At 39.9% G+C, this 18,470-nt stretch overlaps 1 long non-coding RNA gene across 2 annotated transcripts in view; it reads right to left on the minus strand.

Annotated features, from left to right (window-relative positions):
• Positions 1–4,099: 4,099 nt before the first annotated feature.
• LOC307179674 overlaps positions 4,100–18,470 on the minus strand; it is a 177,321-nt gene continuing 162,950 nt past the window's right edge. For both annotated transcript variants that reach the window (XR_013825501.1, XR_013825502.1), the window contains exon 10: positions 4,100–4,616. This is a non-coding gene — a long non-coding RNA (uncharacterized lncRNA). The remainder of the gene's footprint in view (positions 4,617–18,470) is intronic.

Below are 18,470 nucleotides of genomic sequence, written 5' to 3' on the forward strand. Positions count from 1 at the left end.
TATATATTAGAGAAATCAAAAAAAAGGCTGGAGTAGTGAAAGCATAGAGAGCAAGGGGGAAAGTGTTTTAAATGAGAAGAGAAATTTCATACAGGACCATGAAAGGCAATGCAAGGATTCTGGATTGGATTGGATTGGACTGGATTCTAAAAGCAAGGGGAAGACATTTAAGCATGTTAAGCATGGAACTGGACGTAATCAGATTTGTTATTTGGAAAGATCATACTGGCCTCTGTGTGAGAATGCATGGTATTTTCTATGGAAATTGTAGATCATTAATAGAGAAGCCAAAATGAGCCAACGGGAGGTTGTGGTCCACTCCAGAATGGAAGGGTTCCAGTGAATGCTTGTGGTTCCAATGTGAGTGAGGGGAGCGGGAAAGAGTGGGATAAAAACTAGATGGGTAGGAGAGGGGGTAGGAGTACAACTAGAAAAGTCTATAGAGATGGTGGAACAGGGCAAGAGAAACCCAAAAGGTCAAGTATCTTGGTATTTTACCTAGTTTTAAAACGGGATAAATATGAACCACTCTCTTCATTCTTTTAATTGGTAGTTATTGAGCATGTTTCATGTTCAAATACTGGTGGGGCCCGTGAGGAGACATGTATTTTAAGCATCATTAAGCCTCAATTTCTTCTCGTATCGGTTTGGATATGGTTAGGAAAATTGAGCTATTTCAAATATTCCTGGAATAAAAGGGTTCACTATAGGAGTTAGGGTTTACACATCTCGAACAATGACATTCTGGAAGGCTGCAGTTAGAAGATTGGGAAAAGAGTCATTGAAAACTAGAAACTAGAAACATGAGAGTGGGTGTTTTTCAAAAGCACTGTGATAAACCACTGCAAGTTTTTAGTCTTTGGGAAAGATATTTTTCCAGCTTACTGTAGTAAAGAGATAGCTCACAGAGAAATCAGAGAAACCACTACATTTGCTCACAGTGAGTCCCAAAGGATAATGATGACTCCTCCATTCTGCCTTCTGAATGTCATGCAAGTGACTTTTACAGGTAAACTCTATCCCAAAGCCACACAGGAAAGGAGTATCTTGGAATGTAGCTCCTGGCTTCCACTCCGCATTACAGAGGCAGCCTTAGAGTAGGGGTGTGTTAGTACAGGTCCTCCATGCAGTTGACTCCAAGATGGAGTTAAATGTGCAGTTTTTATTAGGGGAAATGCCTGTCAGAGAAAAATGAATTGGGAGCTAGGGAAAGCCGGGAGAGATGTCAGACCATGATGCTATTATGATTAGTATATAAAGAGGGAAGGAAAGTTGAGTGGAAATGACATAGGCCACTGTGCAGTCTAATGAAGGTTCGCCAAGGTGTCAGAGAGTCTCCAAGCCAAAGGAGGTCACTAGAGGAATCCCAGGTCTCCCAGGAAGACGTCTACCTTATATCCCTGTCACACTCAGTCACTGACTGACTGGAAGTAGCTCATGGCAAGTGTGGTCTCAATGAAAACGTGGCGATGAATCTCAGAGCACACAGCAGGGGCCCTTCCTCAAGAAGCTGTCTGCAGCTGGACGTTTGTGAAACCTGTTCTCATGGACACTGCATGGAGGGGCTAGTGAAAGGCTGGCATCTAACAGTCTAGCACAGTCCACTCTTTTGTCAACTTCGCATCCATAATAGCCCTGTCACCCATGTTTAACTTCTGAAGAAAGACCAGAACAACATCTGGCTGACATGATGTAGCTCTTCTGACTACAACCAAACACACCCTCATCTTCTCACAAAAATGGAGACATCGCGTTGTGGCTGCTACTTTATTTACCCTGGGTGATATTTATCACTCTTCTAATAAGTCACAATCCTTTTGACATCCTTTAACTTAAACACTGAGTTATAGAGTTAACCAGTATTAACACATCTTAGATAGAAAGTGAATTGGAGAAGGAAAAAATAAATGCTGTTATATATACACAAAACAATGAAAAATATGCATAAGTAATCCAGTTCTCATTTTTGAAACTGGCCATAGGCTATAACTTCAACGTGTAACTTTCTTCCTCCACTGCTCATTTCATTTTTCCCTTGCACTCAGCCAGTACCCCAGATGTATGGTTCTTATCCTCACGGATCTGTGCTTTCAGTAGTTTTGCTTGTATTTTGTTATTCAGTTTCTCAGTAATGTTTACTATGGAATATGGGGATACCAAGAGGTTCCCCAGAGAATCCCTTGGATCCCAGGCATGCTCCTTTATGCCCCACTGAGTAATACTAGCTCTGTTTCCCCTTGAAGATCAGGATTAGTCACCCAGCCAACATATAAACTCCTTTGTTTGTTTGAGGCATCCAAAGTGACCAGCTGTCAGTCTCAATTTTTAGGTCAATGAAACTCTTACTGACTGTGTCACCTGGAAGCTTAACAGTTTTGGAAACTAAGACCTCTAATCAAAAGGAACCCAGTTTGGCAGATGAGAAGCAAAAAACTTTTACTGGGTCACTATACGTCATAGTGAGACAATCCATTCTCATTTCCACCCTTGGGTTCCCAGACTCATGCATCCTAGCTACATGTTGGCTCAAATCACACACCATACCCGAAGGACATTATCTAGTCCTGTGAAAGTACTGTAACCCAGGTGGTGCCACAACTGAGCACTTCACTCTTCTACCAGACCACCTCTGAAAGTGACCTCCTGTACTCATCCTCTCAGTTCATGGTGACCAAGGATGCCCCACGTTTAAGACTATTGTTTAGAGGCTGCAGAAACTATACATCTGAAGCACCACAGAGATGTGTAAGATGTGGTTCCCTTCTCTTAAGAAGTTTCCAGGGATAAAACAGTCACATCAATCATCATTTCATAATTAAGAAATTAAAGATGCTTTAACAGAGGCACAAAGAATATACTCTACTGGTTAAGAAGGAGGAAAAAAAAGTCACTTCCATTTTGGAGGTCAGATAAGCCTGCATGGAGAAGAAACGTGGACGTGAGGAGTTGTTCCAGGCAGTGGAAACAAGAGCAAAGGCAAAACAGGCAGCAATTTCAGGAACTCAGGAAGAGCAGGCTGACTTGGATGGAGATAAAACAAGTGTAAGAAACAGGTGGGAAAGGAAGTTTGAAAGGCAAATAGGTATGAGGTTGTTGTAGGAACAGGCATATCTGTCTAATGACTTCTTCCTGTCATGAGAGGCAGTAGGAGCGTTTTCTGTTTGTTTGTTTTCTTCCAGAAAAAAAAAACTGTTGCAGCATATTACAGCAGAAGAAAGGTCAGAGCTGAAACCCTGTTTCTACTGCTCAGCTGTACGGTATGTGCTCAGCTGCACAGCACTAGTACACAGCACAAGTACGTAGCTCTCTGGGCTTCAGCTTCATTGTTGGTAAAGGTGGATGACAATACATCCTTCACAAGGTTAAGAGGATGAAATGCCTTCGGTAGTATCTAGTCTTTTCTTAAAGAAGTATGCCTGGAGCTGTGCACTCAACTAGGTAGTGGATCAGGATGATGATGAAGCCTGAGGACTATGCGTGGGAGGCGTCAGGTGCGGCTACAACCTGTGACTCACCTGCGCCAGGTCCCACACGTGATTTTGCGACAGAGTTTGAGGTCAGGGCTCCCAGCACAGTGAGAGCAGTGGGCACGAGCAGGTAAGTGAGGGGACTCTTCTTTTCAAACCACAGTTTACTGGATCGTGACCTACGTCTTTTACTTCCTTTTCATCCCCTCATCCTCTAGGGTGAAAAATTACTTTAGGACAGTTTGTTGCAGTCACAGGTAAAAAACAATATCCAAGTATGTAATTTCATAACTTCAAATATCAGGTAAAAGTGCCCACTGTTTAAACCATTTTGGAATTTTATACCAGAATCCCCCCTCTCAACGTCCCCCTCCCCATCACATCTTCTGCCTCATGGAAAGACAACTTAATCACAACGCATCATGATAATAGTATCAATCCTCAAGGTCAGTCAGTCAATATAATCAGTCATTTTAGTGATAGCTTGCTCTTGTGAGGTACAGGCACTGTTCTAAGTACTGCACATATACGACATTATTTAAATGCACAAAACAACCGTACGAGGTATGTGTTATTTTTATCCCAACTTTACAGATGAAAAAAACTATGATGGAAGAGAATCAAGTAATTTGCCAAAGCCTTACGGGCCATACACTTTCCTGGCTCCCTTGAGCCCACCCTGCAGGGCATCCTGGCGTCCCCTGTGGTCCTCCACACACAGTTCCACTAGTATTCCCCACCGCATGCTTTACGTTTCCATTAAAATGAGATCATCTGACTAGCACTCTCCTTAGTTCAGGCCTGTTGCCCTTGTTTTGCCTTTGATAAGTTAAAATACTGTTTCTCTATCTGACCTACGCCCTGCTTCAAATGATATTTCTATATCTCCACTTTTGAAATTTTAAAAACTTGGCGTAAAACCTAGATTTCTTAGCAGTGTAATCCCTCTGCTTCAGTTTCCTGCTCTTTCCCTCTCACTGCATCCAGCACAGGACGGGGCCTGCATGATTCGTGTATGGGTCCTCGGAGAGGCCCCTTGGCGTGGAGTGTAAGTTTGCTTAACTGCAGCACTTTTTTTTTACCTCCTCAGTAGAGTGCAAATTTGGAGTCAGGTTGACTTGTTGGAGCCATTAGAGCGGTCTTCAAAGTCTGCATGGGGAAAAAGAAGAAACATGCAGCAGTAGAGGAATTTAAGGAAAGATCAGAGATATTTTATTAAATTTTGATATACATGAAAACCTTTCTCTTTGCCTGCCCATGAAAGCTTTATCTACCTATCTGTCTGTCTGTCTGTCTGTCTATCTATTTATCCATTTATCCATCCTCTCCCTCTCCCCCCACACCACACTAATATATTGGAGTTGGAAATTTTCAGGGGGGGCATGCAAAGTTTGGGTTCAAGTTGGGCTAAGTCAAGAGCCAAGGCTACCCAGGTCACCAGCCACATCTGGGTTACGCTGTCAACATCTTAGTATGAGCTAACATTTATCTAGCATTGATTATGAGTCAGCCACTATCTAAATATTTTAGATATATTAACTTACTTAACCTTCACAATAACTCTGTAAGCCAGATTATTACCAGCTTCCTTTTACAGATGGAGAAACTGAGGCACAGAGAAGTTACGTGCTTGCTCCAGGTCACAGTTAGGGTGCAGCAGAGCAAGAATTTGAACCTCACTTGTTTTGGAGACCATGCTGTTTACCACTATGCTGTACTCCCATGATTTCTGAAGTCCTATTACTGCTGTATTACACTTGTTTTTTCTCCATCTCAGAAACATAATCCCAGACACCTACTGGCATGACTGCTTAGGCTTTATTCATTGAGAACTGCCCATCCTCCCCGCAAGATATGTGCCCCTCACAGCATCTTCCTACCATGGGATTCTGACCGCTTGGACACATTTGCTTTCACCAGGGACTGGAACCTGACCTAAGAAAGGCCAACAAGATTCTCAGAGCTGGGAACTGACAGCGAACAGTGGAAACAGCACAAATTCAGGGAAGGTTCGTGAACTCCTGCTGTTAAGATTCCCAGGCTGCTCTGGTTCCCATCTTCCTGAGTCCTGAATATTAATAATGTCCTTGGATTTTGTGTGGCCCCTGAGACTCTTTCTAATAGATTTCCTTTATGAATAAGCCAGTTTGGGGGCTTCCCTGGCAGTCCAGTGGTTAAGACTCCATGCTTCCAAGGCAGGGGGCATGGGTTTGATCCCTGGCTGGGGAACTAAGATCCCATGTGCAACGCGGCACAGCCAGAAAAAAATAATCCAGTCTGAGGTGGGCTCTGTGACTTGTAAGCAAGGATCTTATGTAGGACATCATGCCTCCCACTGGCATTGTGCACACAGCCTACCTGTCAAAGACTTCTCCAGGGATAAATATTATTTTGCTAAGCCACTCACATGCTATTATTCTTCCCTCAGTAAAGGGAAGGCATGCTCCAATACACACCACAAAAGGAGCTTTAGCCATATTTCACTTTTTTTCTATCAATTGTTTTCTTATTTTATAGCTAGACATTTCCTTTAGGTATTTCAACACATATTTACTTTTATGAAATATAAATATACTATGGAATCTAAATCTTATAACTAAATCCAGAAGGCATCATTGCTCAATCAAACTGAAATAACACTTATTGCCTTGAGATATTACTGAGGCAAACCCTTCTAAACCATGGTGCACCCATTCCATAGCGAAGGGCACAGACAGTGACAGTTGTGAGTAGAGGCACTTAGCAAGAGTAGCAGTAGTACTAAAGCAAAGCTGAGCAGGGAAGATCATAATTCCACTCTTATGCCATTTTGTACTTTAACAGAAGAAAAACACATTTATCTCATAAAGTGAAATTTTGAAATGCATGTTTCATTTGATTTAAAATTCAAACCAATCAGCTTATCAATTAATACCTATGTTTAAGAAATTAATTAGGTGCCGGGTGCAATACTAGGCTATTTTAGTATTTCTATTCTTTTTTGGCTCTTTTAACTTTCCAATTTATCTTTGCCCGTTGCTCACACTGAAATCAGCAAAGATCAGTACTGTGAGTGCCTTTACTTTTCTTTTTAATTGAAGTATAGCTGACTTACAATGTTGTGTTAATTTCTGCTGTACAGCAAACTGACTCAGTTATACACATATATACATTCTTTTTTAATATTCTTTTCCATTATGGTTTATGCCAGGAATGTGAATACAGTTCCCTGTGCTATACAGTAGGACCTTGTTTATCCATTCTATATGTAATAGTTTGCATCTGCTAACCCCAAACTCCCAATCCATCCTTCCCTCATCCCCTCCTTGGCAACCACAAGTCTGTTCTCTATGTCTATGAGTCTGTTTCTGTTTCATAGATAGGTTCATTTGTGTCATATTTTAGATTCCACATGTAAGTGATATCATACGGTATTTGTCTTTCTCTTTCTGACTTATTTGTCTTAGTATGGGAATCTCTAGTTGCGCCTTTACTTTTGATTATACCAAGGTTGCTCAAGAGGGGGAAGTTCATGATGAGGAGGGACTGACGATCACTAGTGCCCATACATCTCTCTCCGTCTCATGGTTCATTCTTTACATGCCACATTTGGGGCTGTATCTACAGTTTTCTTTTGTATCTAAACTTTCAAGTTCAAAATGTTGCTGCCACCTTTTCTTTTGCCTCTCTGAGCCTCCTAACTAGCGTGACCAAGGAGGGACAAGCAAACCTTAGCTTCCCTTTAGTGAAGTGGTTTTCAACCAAGGCCACTTTGTCCTTCAGAAAACATTCAGCTATGTCTGGAGAAATTTTGGTTGTGTCACATGGGTGGAGGGCGAGTGCTACTGGCAACCAGTGGGTAGAGGCCAAGGATTCTGCTATACATCCTCCAATGCACAGGACAGCACCTCCACCCACAAAGGTCAACATTGAGGGGGTTGTGAGACTCTCTGTAGTGTTACAGTGAAGGCAGTGCAGTGAGATGGTTAAGAGCGTGAATTTTAGGGCCAGACAGAGTCTGGCTCTTCCATTTACTGGCTCTGATGTTATTGGCAAGATAGTTTTCCTATCTGTGTCTCAATTTTCCTATCTATGTCTCAATTTTCTTATCTATTAAATAGAGTAATAATTGGCATTACTGTGATTTTCCCAAAGAAACTTTTCTAGGAAATGCAGGCAAAAATAAAACAAACAAAAACTGAACGCAAAAGCACACAAGTAGACACACATACTGAGTCACAATTCCTTACCCTAAGACCATGAAGCCCAATCAAAAGGCCTGCTAGACCCAGCTTACTGTTTTCCTTGTCTCCGTTTGTGTAGAGCACAGGTGTGGCAAATTCAAGTGATTACAGGGGCCAGACAGGTAAAATACATGGCACAGGTGGCCTAATGTTGGCATTTTAACATATAGGACTGTCTCCACTTCTACAAAGAGATAAACTCTCTCCCATTTTTCTTGAATCATGTGGCTCTTTTGTTTCCCTGGTGTTGACAGAGACATGGATACAGAGAAATATTTCTCTCCCATAATCCATCCAACATTACAATAAAAATCATAAATGGCAAGTAACACTTGGCTGCAATGCTGGGGAGATAGTTGTAGGGTATGTGTGCCAACTGAAGAAGGCGGCCTTGAAAGGGCAGCCGCTATTCAAGTTTGGACAATTGTCGAAATACGGGAATACAGGTCCAGTGGATGCCAAATCGTTTCACTTTTTGGCAAGGGCCACAATTCTGGATTCTTATGTGAACTCTCTTGATATTTAAATATTGGCTTATATTGTTGAAAAATTGTTCTGTGGATAAAACAAAACATGGCTGAGGACTAAATGCTACTGTCTCTAATAAAACAAGGACTTTTTCCTACCTTTCAATCTCATTATCATTACTCAAAATTCTCAGCACTGTCGATTGCATTTATTCATTCAACAATTACTACTGAATGTCTGCTGTGGATCCAGTGCTATTTTATGTGCTAGGGATACAGCAACGAAGAACGCAAAATGCCTGCATTATGAAGCTTGCATTCTTGTGCAAAGAGACAATATATAGAGTGCCTTCTGTGGGAGGCCTCAAAAGAGAAAGCCATTTGAACAGAGACATAAAGAAGAGACGAAAGGAAACTTACTGATGTTTCAGGTACTAGAATTCCAGGTGATTGGTACAGAAGGTGCAAAGGCCCTGAGGCAGATGGATCACTTAGCAGAACTGAAGAACAGCTAGGAGGCCAGAGCACAGTGAGTGGGGACCAGTGTGGAAGGGCCTGCGGGCTATGGCAAAGGTTTGGATTTTGTTTCCAGCAGCAGATGGGAAGTCAATGGAAGAGTTTGAGCAGTAAAGTCACATGTTTCCATTTATATGTCATTAGGATTACTCTGGCTTTATTGAGAATAGATGGTAGAGAAACAACCTATTTATTGATAGATTGCTCTGAGAATAGTTGAGGCTGAATCTTGGTAGCAGTCAATTGTGAAAACAGCTGAAACTGGCTCTTCAACTTAATGCCACTTTTCCCTAATCCTCCCCATTAAAGTAAGTGTTCCCTGTGGAAGAGGCCGTTTCTCTCACTTAAAGGCACATTTTAAAGATTCCCAGGCATTGTATTCTTTTTCCTCTCTAGAATCTTCCAGATCTCATAGCTTTGCACCTACCCTTCTACCCCTTTGAAAGGCTCTTTATGGATGTGACTCTCGGATAAAATGGACTCTTCTCTCCCTAAGCTCATTTTTACCCCAGGAAGCTATCTTGTTTTACTCTCCATTCCTTTTCTTATCCTTGGATTTTGGAATCATGTCTTAGCACCTGCGCTCCGCAGCCCCAGGCTCCACTTGGTCTGGAAGAGACCTGAGGGAGACTCTTGCGTGCTGGATGATATTTATTCCTGGCCGTCTCTTCTTCAGTCATCAAAAGGTGGGTAACTGTGCGTCTCTTACTCTCTTGATCACTACACCACCTCCGGATAGCGTTCCTGTTTTCCTTTTAACACGTGTTTTCATTTCCTCATTTCATTAAGAACACAGGCTCTGAAGACTATCAAGGTTCAAATGCTGGCTTTTTCCTGTTCGTGGGTCCCTAGGCAAGAAACTCAATCTCTCTGAGTTTCCTTCTGTGTTAAATGGGGATACCAGGACTCATCTCATAGGACTGTTGTGAATATTAATTGAGTTAATACATGTAAAGTACTTAGAACAGTATCTGACACAGAGTTTTCTTTTAATAAATGTTAGTTATTGTTATTCTTATTGTTCCTTTTCCCTTTCATTATTTAGATGCTTTGAAAAGTATTGCATCTTTCAATGCATATTTAATGTGTGTACCTACTGCTCAATAAATCAGTATTTAAAACTAAAAAGAATAGTGTCATAGCTTACAGAGGTTTAAATATTCACTGAATGATATGATCACTATTAGCAAAATGTCACTTGAATTGAGTGACTTTTTTTTTAACAGGAGGAAAAGAGAAGGATTTTAATTTAAATGAATGGAAGCTATTCTATTTCATAAGACCCTACCAGGATACGTATGTAGCTTCAGAATTTTAAGTGGAAAGAGGCCACCTCCCATGAATCTACCTTTAGTATATTTATATCTGGTCCATGTTGGACAATTAGGTCCCTCATGGGGTATGGACAAAAAGGAGGTGGGGGATGGAATGGGAAGGAGGATGGATGCAGCTTTTTCTTTTGTCTTCAGAAAAAATAATGGCCCCAAGAGATCAGACTTAGTCTCCTTTTAAGGAGAAAGGTGTGGAGAGACAGAGCAGAGGGATGAAAGAAAGCTAGAAGGAAAAGGAATAGCCTGAATCACTTAAAAACTTCATAATGAGTTTTATAATTGGTATTTATTTATGATTTCCATTCTCTAGGGAATTCAATGGGTAGAAATCTGGCATACAAAACAAATACAAGGCAATCTTTGCTTTTTATAGGATTCAACACAGGGCTGCCTTTTAGGCAAAAGTTCCTTAGGTGTATTTAAAAGCGAACTCAAATTGCAGGAAAATCAGTTTGCAAACAGCTTTCCAGATCTCTCCTTTATTTATTAATTTATTTCATTGTCATCTTATCAAATGATAACTAAATCCTCTGGAAACCCTGTTACATCCTGAATCCTTACCTTCAAATTTCTGAATGAGCAATGATGAAGAGATTCAGGGAAACAGGTGATACCAGCATTTGAAAAGATTTTGAAAACGAGCAGGAAACTCACAAAGAGCTTGTTCATCCCTGATGGAGGGTTCATCCTGTATGATTTACAGTGTAGACCCAACTAGACAATCATTTCAGGGGTTTTTACTTGTGGTGAAGTGAGACACAGCCCTTCTAAAGATCACTTTTCTCTGAGCCCTATTACCTGGACTTATAAATTTTCTCCCTTAATGTTATGTATATTTAAATAAAATGTTTATACATGTTTAAATGAAAATATACAGTTAAACGAAAACACATGATGAAATGGAAATACATGTGAAAATAATTGAGGCTGACAGATGGATTAACACCATCCAGACTCAATGCTTTTTAGGAGGTGGTTCAATTTTTCTATCGGTTCGTTTATAAATCTGCTGCTTCCAGTTGCAAAATGTAGTAATTTGGTTTAACCACTGGCCTGGTGTGCTACATCTTCCTCTGAGTTGAGCACTTTCCATCTCTGCATGTCTTCCTATTAAATATTTATTATCAAACAATGTTGGAAGTCAGATGAGATTTTGCATCCAACTAAGACACAAATGTCCCATGCGGAGCTCCTCCCCTAATTAAACCTCCAGATACTGTCCTTGTAATGAACACTTGACTGAAGAACATGAAAGAACTACGAAAGTTTCCTGATTAGGCCAGAATGTATTTCCAATGCCATTACATTTTTTTTTTCTAAGTTGGTGAGAAACACTATTATGAACCTTTTTCTTTCCTCCTTTAATTCTTAGGTGATACATCAGTTGCCTTTGCTTCAATACAGGGTATAAAGGTGATATACTTATTAGAACAAACTTATTTTCTTTATTAATTTTGACTTTTATTTTTGGAGTGCTGAGATTAGGAGTAGAAGACAAAAGTATATTTCACATATGAGAGAATTTGATCAGTCTTTTATTTGAGTTATAAAGGAAAAAAATTATTCCCTCTAACATTGGCTTTCCTGCCATGTGTTCACAGTGTGAGCCCAGATTCTCACCAAGAAGACATGATTAGAATGCCTTTTGAAGGGTAAAGTTAAGTTCATTCTAAAGTAGACATAACTCATTGGTCTGTTTTCTTCTCTGGCATTCTGGTAACAGCTCAACTGGCACCAAATCTACATTTGTAACTCTCCTTCCTCAAAAGCATCCCAGTTAGGGCCAGGAAGGTCAATGTATGGAGACCAGAGTCTTTGAAACACAATGACCCTCATGTACAAAACATTGTAGCTTTCTCTATATTTTACATGATCGCATCTTACTCTTGAGAAAAATAATCTTGTTAAGTCATAGTAACTAAGGCTCCCATTAGGCAACTCAGCATGTAAATTCTCTACCAACTCCACATCCCTTCCCATTATGGAGACCAAGTGCAGGGGAAACAGTGGGGAGAATGGCCTTTGGTCTTCTCTCGCACACGTGGTCCTCCCTACATCTCTGGAGGCATCCGTCACCTTGCTGGGTCTCTGCATCCCTCGGTGTTCTTTGCTGACGTCTTCTGAGACGTGGTTCTTTGCTGACGTCTTCTGAGACGTGGTTCTTTGCTGACGTCTTCTGAGATGCTGGGTCTCTGCATCCCTCGGTGTTCTTTGCTGACGTCTTCTGAGACGTCCTCCCTACATCTCTGGAGGTATCCGTCACCTTGCTGGGTCTCTGCATCCCTCGGTGTTCTTTGCTGACGTCTTCTGAGACATGGGTTTCCTTTGGGTTTCTTATTAGCACTTGCTGCTTATTCCAGGCTCAAACAGCCACGACATATTTTCTGCTGTCAAAATATCTCACAATGTAATGACTTCTAGTCTTCATTCCAAGCCTTTATAATGGGGTCCAATAGCAGGATGGGTTTCATTAAAGACACTGAAGAAGATTTTAAGAAATTATTTTTGTTTACCGATCTTAGCTGTATGTAAATCTTGAGCTGCTTCACATGGTTACCCCTTTCTATGCATTGTCTTCTGCTTTAAATGAAGGCGTCATTAATATTTTGACATGAGATACAGAACAGATGCCAGGCATAACTTTTCTGCCAATAGAGCCGATATTTGGGTGAATAAGAAATTGGCACAAAGTGATAAACAAGAAGTATCAGCCACTTTTCCTTCCTGCAAATGAAAAACATGAGTCCAGGGAAGGGGGATGGTACTTGAAGCAACTTTGCAGCCAACTGATTGCCCTGGAAATTAATGTCTTAGTGAAGCAAGTTTGAGTCAGCATTTCTTTAAGAAGGTCCAGGCTATTTTTCTATAATACTTGTATATATTTGTGCACATAGCAGATATTCAGTTTAAGCCTTTATTGTAATTAACACTCTCAGTGCCTAGTACAGTGCCTGGCACATAAAAGGAACTCAATAATATTTGTCAAACAAGAGACAAACGAATGAATGGATAGTCATCACGCTGTTTCTACCTGGAGGTGAAGATGCTAGAATGAAGCCTTTCAGTTCAGCTTTTTCAGAAGTCAGGAAAATGGATGGACCTAGACATTATCATACTAAGTGAAGTTAAGTCAGACAGAGAAAGACAAATATCATATGATATCACTTATATGTGGAATCTAAAAATAGCACAAATGAACTTATTTACAAGACAGAAACAGACTGACAGACATAGAAAACAAACTTATAGTTACCAAAGGGCAAGGAGGTGAAGGGAAAATTGGGAGTATAGGATTAACAGATACAGACTACTATATATAAAATAGATAAAAAATGAGGATTTACTGTATAGCACAGGGAGCTGTGTTCAATATCTTGTAATAAACTATAATGGAAAAAATAAAAAATATATATTATTTTAAACTAAATCACTTTGCTGTACACCTGAAACTAACACAATATTGTAAATCAACTATACTTCAATAAAAGATAAAAATAAAAAAATAAAAAGTCAAGAAAATTTTAGAAAATGAAGGAAGAGAGGGAAAAGGGCATGAAAATCAGAGCAGAGAAGAAACATGACTCCATAACACAGGAGCTAAAGGAGAAATTTTTCAGATTTTTCTATGACATTCACGGTTTACTTATTATTCTTAGAAAGCTTTGGCTCTCTCTATAAAAATGTCTTATGACTCTTCCTCTATTACCTATGTCTTGCTCTCTTTATTTTGTTGCCCTTGTTAAATTTTCCCTTTCATGCCTAGTTGCTTTTATCTTTCAACAGCTCAAGAGCAAGGAAAATCAAGGAAGCATACTAAGGACATTCAGAATCGCAGGAAGAAGAGAGCAGAGAGGAAAGGGTTGTCCTTGCCCACTCCTTTCAGAGATGTTCCAACGTCAAATATCCTGCTTTATCAACACACAAGGATGCTTCTTTTAAACTCAAAGAGGCATCCACATTCATGTTAATCCTTGATTATAAAGTGCTCTCCTTCAAGGGTCAGCAGAAAGCAAAAATCCAAAACAAAAACACCACTCTTTTTTTATACTGAGATCTGGAAAAGCACTCCCCCCCACTCCCCATGCCCCCACCCAAAGGTGGAAATTCTCTAATGATGACAGGAAACAATAGTTCCCCTTCTACTGGTCTTGGTATTTACAGACTCCTACGGCCCCGAGGCTGAGGGCAGCCCCCTGTAGGCAGAAGGGTGATTTTTGGGGCTCACAGTTCTCTGCAACCCTTCCTCACCAGTTCACTGCTCAGACAGCACCTGCACTAAATATTTTTATGCCAAGGCCATGAAAATCCAGGGAGTGCAGCCGTCCTCAAAATCTCTCATTTCTTTCCTGCCGTGGCAAGGTCACTAGGTGGCCACGCAAACGGCTGTGGGATAGACTGCATATGGCAGGACAGGCAGAAAACAGGAAAGGGATTATATCGAAATGGCATCGAGGCCCTTATAGAGACTTCCTTCTTACTACGGCAATTCACAGAGGTCCTTCAGCACAGGTCAAGCAAATGGGCTTCTTTGCAAAATTCTGAAAGCTTTTCCCTTATCCACCCTCGGTTCTGCCTACTGTTTTAGGAGTGTGTAAACATGTGGTTTTACCTCTTGGTTTCAGAAGAACAGTGCTCTTTCCTCAGAGTGTAATGCTCTCTACTCCACGCTTGTCAGCTCTGTGAACCTCCAATCTCTAGGAACCTGTTTCTTCCTGAAGGTGCAGATGATCTCTGCTCACCTCATGAAGTTGGTGTAAATGTCAAAAGGAAATAATAAATGGGGGGGGGTGCTTTCCAAATCTACACAAAGGGCAAATGTATGTGATGAGTATTGATTCTATGTGTCACATTTTTTTTTCCCCTAGAATTTTTCAAAGGCCAAACTGGATGCTGCTGGTATCAACCTGGGGCTCGATCTTAATTTACACAAATGAGACCCAGGCCCTACCATGAAAGCTACTTGACTGAAAAGTTCTCTCTATGTAGAGTTCCTGAGCAGAACTACTACTTCAAAGGACAAATTTCACTGGACGAAGAGGAAAGCTACAATACCCCTAAGAAATAAGTTACAGCAAATTCTTGCTCCTGGTCAACTGATGGAGGATTTTCTCAAGCTTTTAAAATTGCCTGTTTCTCTAATATTCAAGCCCTCTTTTACATTTTCCTTTAAAAACATTTTCCTCCTAATGCTTCTTTTTCAGTTTCACATTTTTCAACTTTACATTTTAAGTTCCTCATTCTATTCTCCATCCTTAATCCATTTTTCTTTTACATATTTAACTTTTTATCTCTTGGACTTTAGCCTCTTATCTTAATTTTTTTATTTTCTTGACTTTCATGTGTTTCTTTTATCTCATTGGCTTCTTGCTCTTTATCTTTTATTTTACATCTCATCTATTTTATCTTATTATTTTTAACTTTTAACCTTTTAATTTTATTGGAATTTGAATTTTTTTATTTTTAACTTTGACTTGATTCTTTTTATACTCTCAGTATTTCAGTTTTAATTTCCACTGGACCATTTACCATACAGTCATTATTCTTAAAGAGTAAAAAAGTAAGTCTTTCTCCTTTAAGATTTATTCTTATTTTTAAATTTGTTTTTATAATGACTGGCCAGGAGGATGGCTGAAGGTGAGGTGGCATAAATGAGAATCTGAACCTGTGATTTCCTCTTAACTGTTTCTCAAGGCTCCCTTAGAGGTGTTTCACTGGTTAGGCTGAGTTAGTCACACAGCTTACACAGAAAATCAAGAGAGCTGGAGGCTGAGCCTTCTCTTTTCACATCAGTACATATGATTTACCCAAGGGATGTTGCTTCCCACCACTGATCCCTCCAGTGCCTACATGAGTTTTGGTGTGCTCATAATCCCTAAGAATAAAACTTTTTTTGGCTGACTTACCTGGAAGACCCAAACCCAGACCACAACCCTATAATCTTCCCCATTTCCAGTATTAAACCCACTTTGGGTCAGATGAACAGAGATAGAGATGGAGCAATGTACTCTGCTGGGAATAGCTGGTTTCAAAGACCTAAGATGCAGAGCAAGCCCAAGAGCTCTATTTTCTAAAATTTAGGAGACTCCCTAGAGCATTTATTATCTCTCTCAGATGATGACTGGTTGAGAGATGAAAGATAAAGATCTATAGGTGTCATTTTCTCAATAAATCTGATATTATTTGTGTCCAAGAGGTGAGATTTTAGAACAGTTAATATTCTGCTCTCCTGACTTTAGAATTTATTATCTCATTGGCTATCAAGGAAAAAAAAACTATGACATCTCTGTCATCCTTAAGGATCCTACCATTGAATGGCCCATGTCATATGACCTGAATCTGTTCATCCCTTCCTTAACTGGTTTCCTACAAATGAAGAGGTGATTTTTTCATAACAGTTATATTATTCTTTTAAGGATCTTAGCGCTGGTGAAACATATGATTTTTGATAATCTTTTACTACTTAGCCAACATAATCCATGGTAGAGTTAATAACTTCTGCTTTGGAAGCCACTGGGGATTGATGAGGAGAAGTGGTAAATTTCCTAAAAGCCATTATTTGAGAGTTACAGATATGCTTTCAATATAAAATCTCTCATCAAAGTCAGTCATGAACTTCAGTATCATAAGTCATTAGGGAAATACAAATTAAACCACGATGAGATATCACTCATCAGAAAAGCTAAAATTAAGAAATGATAACACCAAATGCCGGCAAGGATGCAGAGAAACTGGATCATTCATACATTGCTGGTGGGAATGTAAAATGGTGCAGCCACTCAGAAGTAAGGCAGACAGAGAAAGACAAATATCGTACAATATTGCTTATATGTGGAATCTAAAAAAAAAAAAAAAAGATGCCGATGAACTTGTATACAGAACAGAGATAGACCCTCAGACATAGAGGACAAATTTATGGTTATGTTGTGGGGAGGAGAGGGAGATAAATTAGGAGTTTGGGATTGACATAAAGACACTACTATGTATAAAATAGATAGCCAACAAGGACCTACTGTATAGCACAGGGAACTATACTCAATGTTTTATAATAGTCTATAACAGAAAAGAATCTAAAAAACGTGTGTGTGTGTGTGTGTGTGTTTATGGCTGAATCACTTTGCTGTACACCTCAAACTAACACAACTTTGTAAATCAACTATACTTCAGTAAAAAAAAAATTTAAAAAAATGGTGCAGCCACTCAGGAAAGCAGTTTGGAAGTTTCTTCAAAAAACTAAATATGGAATTCCCATACCACTCAGCAATGGCACTCCTATGCATTTATCCCAGAGAAATGAAAAGTTATGTTCACACCAAATCCTGTACACAAATGTTTACAGCAGCTTTGTTCATAACAGCTGTAAACTGGAAACAACCCACATGTCCTTCAGTAGGCAACTGGTCAAACAAACTGTGGTACAGCCAGACCATGGAAGACTACTCAGCAATGAAAAAGAATGCACTACTGAGGGCAGTGTGAGGGCTCCCTGTGATGATGGAAATGTTCTGTACGTTGACTGGATCAATGCCAATATCCTAACTGTGATACTATAATTTAGTTTTGCCAAATATTTCAACTGGGAAGAACTGGGTAAAGGGTACATAGAAACTCTCTGTACTATTTCTCATAACTGTATGTGAATCTATGATGATCTCAAAATAAAATTAATTAAAAAAGTAAATATGTACTCAGTGATGAATACAATTTAGTGGTATTAGATGTACATAAGTTAAGTATTCAAAAATATTTCTATGCTGGAGTTTGGTGAATCAGCTTTGTCTTCACGGATTGGGCTCAGGTCTAATTGACGTTTCCCATTCTGGAGCCTGGGCCCACGGTAATGGCTGAGGCATACAAACACCAGTGGAAAAGTTTAAGGCCACTTGCAACCTAAGCTTGGAACTGGCACTGTCACTTTTTCTTCATTCAATCAGCCAAAGCAAGTCACAATGTCAAACCCAGAGTCAAAAGGTGAGGAAATACATTTCACTTCTTAGTGACAGGAACCATCAAATAAGATGTCTAGAGGGAGGCATGAAGAATTCATTAATGCAATCGTCCATGTATAGTAACAAGAGTGAAGGCAGAGTAGGCAGGCACAGATTAAGGTAAGTGAAATGAAGTAGATGTTATTTTCTCATTGTTTCTATTTCCTCAGAAAAATAAAAATCAAAGACATGAGCAAAGATTGAGAATGTTTTAAATGCTTGTAGAAAGAGAAGATACCAATGGTCCCAGGAAAGGGGAGAATCCATGGACCAGAAATATAATACAACTACTGAGCTGAACACATGGACAAGTTCAAAGTGAGACAGCTCGGCATGGACGTGTTTCCTCCGAGGCTCATCAGCTGGGCGGATGCTGCAAATGATTAGCCTGATGGCTGCACTTAGCCAGGTTTGGGATTTTGCCGGGGAGTAGAAACAAGTGAGTAGAAACAAGAAGGGAGTTAAGGACACATGCATGGAA

Source organism: Stenella coeruleoalba, assembly GCF_951394435.1.
Source record: "Stenella coeruleoalba genome assembly, chromosome: 21".
Classification (NCBI taxonomy): Eukaryota; Metazoa; Chordata; class Mammalia; order Artiodactyla; family Delphinidae; genus Stenella; species Stenella coeruleoalba.